Genomic DNA, 3,715 nt, shown 5'->3' on the forward strand with positions numbered 1-3,715 from the left:
ATATATCAATATGCGCTATGTCGACATATTCTATAGCGAAATGGAATATGTATATAAAACACATTTAAAACACAGCGCTTTGATTCGGTTAACTAGACAACAATCGCAATATGTTGACAGAGTGAGAAGTTAAGATTGCAAACAGGCTGCAACGGGTTTCCATAGTTTGCAGTAATCAAGAACCGGGAATGCAATTACCAGAGCTAAAGCTGTTTATATATTAATATACATATTCAAAAACACATTTATGGCTTGTATTGACTGATTGTCACTCTAAGATGACGTCATTGGACGATTTTTCAGATATTCAGAAAGTCCAGGTAATGACGGCACTAATTTAAAGATGGCTGCTATTTATGGGTGATTATCTAAAACATTGAGTTTAAACGCCATTATATGATCCATCATGTCAAATACGGCAAGATCTGCCCAGGACAGCTGAAAAAGAATATATTTTTTCATAAATTGATTAACTTATGTCCCATACATAGTTTAAGGCCAATGGCTACGGAAGACCATCAGTGTAAATCAAATGAAAAACAATCTGATGATCTGGTAATTACAAGATAACTCCCATCGATATATTTTGATAAGCACAATAATTATTTTTCATTCGAGTGACCTTTTGGTTTGACTCCAACGACCATTTGATGCAGTTCAAATTTTAACTCTACATTTTATGCAAATCAACGGATAAAAATCCAATGTGCATGTACAATTTTATCAGAAAACAATATTATTCACACGTTTTGTTCAATTTATTTTATAATCGCTTGCTTGATAAAGAATGGCGTAGTTTAGATAAACCTAGGCCGCTCTCTACACGAGTTATGCCCCTTTTCTACTCGGATTTTTCGTCCATAATAGACACGATCTTTAATAAATGAAAGAAATGTATTCGGCACCTGTATCAATGAAATGGTAATTAATTATGATACGGGTTGGAATATTAGTGTAGATCTGTGTAGTATGGAAGCGTATAGGGGTCAATAGCGCGATAAATACCGCAATATTAATTTGGTAATATGTCAGCATATTGTGATTGTTCTATTGATTTTATCACTGAAAAGACAATTTTTGCCGAGTTAACTGAATAACTCTCTATGTTGTATGTAGTCATTTCGTTTTAAATGCACAAAAATTTGATACTTTTGTAGTCATGGGAACGCTCGGTGAGTAAGGCGCTGTTTTGTTTAACCAGGAATAACTATTTCATATTATTATTCATTATACCAAAATTTAGTTTGTAACATTTAAATTGCCAGTATTGCGGAGGAAGTTGGGCAGGGTAGTCCGAGGATGCCTTTTCTCCCTGACGAGAGACTTACGAGAGAAATATTTTGAAAAACTGACTGTAAATGATATTTTCTATTATATTGATGGTTCTAGCTTATGCACAAATTGAGCGTGTGACATTCTGACAAATTCGTCAAAAATGTCATGAATTGGAGACTAAAAAGGGCTCCAAAACTACTTGAGAATTTTAATTATTTCTTTATGGGCTCCAAAGCCTACCATACACGTCCGTCCGTCTTTAGGTCATCCCTAGAGTTGGGCATTTTCACTTGCTCTGATTTCTACGTCTTTCCATAAAGCCTGTCATTGAGTCAACTGGCGTGGTTTCGAATCCCCGGTTGTACGTGACAAGGAGTAGGGTCGTCTGTCCAACCTCGTGGGTTTTCTCCGGGTCCTCCGGTTTCCTCCCACTGCTAAAGACCCCTACGCGCAAGCGAATTATGTAAATAAAATTAAAACCATATGTTAGTCCCGAAATGACCTAGTTTGTGTCGAGTGGACGTTAAACCCCATTTCTCTCTCTACGTCTTTCTCAAGCGTTAACCAGATGAACAGTTCTCGTATCTGGATAATCCGGTCTACAATTGTATCTGTTAATAATTTCTCGTAGTTGTTTTTACCATCCAGACCTATGATATACTATATATAATATACAAGGATTGTTTTTAGCATCCAGACCTAAAATGTACTATACATAATATACAATAGTTGTTTTTAACATCCAGACCTAAAATATACTATACATAACATACAATAGTTGTTTCTAACATCCAGACCTAAATATACGATACATAATATTATATCATAGTATATATAGATAATGAAAATAAATGAAATGGGGGTTTAACGTCCAAGTTTTCTGCACCGATTGGGCTAATGAAGCCAAACCTGTTGACGAGAACAGTATTATTGGTTTCTTTATTTCATGTGGATAACGCAAATCAGTCCATAAATCTTGAAGACATGTCTATGAAGTCATCTCTTTCTTTTTAAAACAATAGTTTTAGTCAGGATGTCTAAATGGTATTGAGGAACGGGCCTAGATGTAAAACCCATCTCCCCAAACTAAACCCATCTATGAAGTCATCGTGAAACATTTAGGTTACAATACTTACCAAATTCACGAGCTAAATATCTGACTATTAAGACACTATCCCCAAACAACTGACCATCAAGTTCCAGAACAGGCAGAGTTCCACCAGGCATAGCTGTAATACAGAAATCAACGAAACATACAGCCGCGAAGTCGTGCGGCAGTCATTTTGTGGGTAATGAAAACACCTGTACACATGGAATACGACCTCACCTCTTGATGCAAAGATCAGTAGGATCATCCCTACTACGTTTCACACTGAATTATATGGGACCCCCTCCCCCACTTCTTGATACCATCAAAACTGGGCAGCCATTTCAGGGGTGACGAGCATCCAATCAGATAGATACGATTCTTTATTGAATTTTAAATTATCACTGTTAACTTTGATGAACAACATAATTTATGAGAATAAAAGTTTATTAAATCTGTTATTACAGAGAGGGCATCCCTTTCAAGAATTGGGGGGGTGGGATAGAATAAGAAGATGGAATAAAAATAATTAAAATAAATTATGTTTTAAAATCTGTAATAATCGCTGTTAACGTTAATTTGAATAAAAAGTTTATTTCATATGTTTTTATATATTTACAATGTGTCCCTTTCTCACTTTTCTGAGCCCAATAATTGAGACTTGCGCACATGCCACCAAGAAGTTGTTCCAGAGTACAAATAAACCTGTCTATGCCACTGCAATAAACCCAGACCTTCGGTGATACAGGCTTCTCTTGAATAGAACATCAGAGGATAAACCAACCGGCGAACAGTCCCACGCCTTTGTTGATACAGGCTTGGCTTAAATAGAACCCCAGCGGATAAATACACTCGCGTACTGCCCCAACTTACTTGGTTTTAGGTCTTTCCAGTCTGACTCGGGTTCAAACCTTTTACAACTTACCAACCTTCACAACTTACTTGGTTTAAGGTCTATCCACTCTGACTCGGGTTCATATATTTCCACTCGAATATCTTCATAATCAACACCAGCAGCGACAAACAACAATCGAGACAGCTCTCCACTGGATCCGTAGTTTTTAAAGAAATAGTACGTGTATTTGGGTGGCATTTTGTTTCGACTTCGTTCAAACTATCTGATCTGGTAATGCTTCACCTTAAAAGAAACAAAATGGGGTTTAACGTCCACTCGCACAAACTAGACCATTTCGGGACTAACATATGGTTTAATTTTATTTCAACAATTCGCTCGCGCCTTGGGGTCTTTAGCAGTGGGAGAAAACTGAACCCTACTCCTCGTCACGTACAAGTGTTGGCTAGACACCATGCAACCTGACTCAATGTTATAAGTTAAGATTGACAATATTTCCC

The 3,715-nt window shown here is 36.9% G+C and overlaps 1 long non-coding RNA gene across 1 annotated transcript; it reads right to left on the minus strand.

Moving 5' to 3' along the window:
* Positions 1–252: 252 nt before the first annotated feature.
* LOC130013509 (uncharacterized) lies at positions 253–3,460 on the minus strand. Its single transcript, XR_008788674.1, has 3 exons — positions 3,305–3,460; positions 2,412–2,504; positions 253–438 (listed from the first exon to the last, which is right to left on the minus strand). It is a non-coding gene; the product is annotated as an uncharacterized LOC130013509 (long non-coding RNA).
* Positions 3,461–3,715: the final 255 nt, after the last annotated feature.

The sequence above is a fragment of the Patella vulgata genome, chromosome 7, assembly GCF_932274485.2.
Source record: "Patella vulgata chromosome 7, xgPatVulg1.2, whole genome shotgun sequence".
NCBI lineage: Eukaryota > Metazoa > Mollusca > Gastropoda > Patellidae > Patella > Patella vulgata.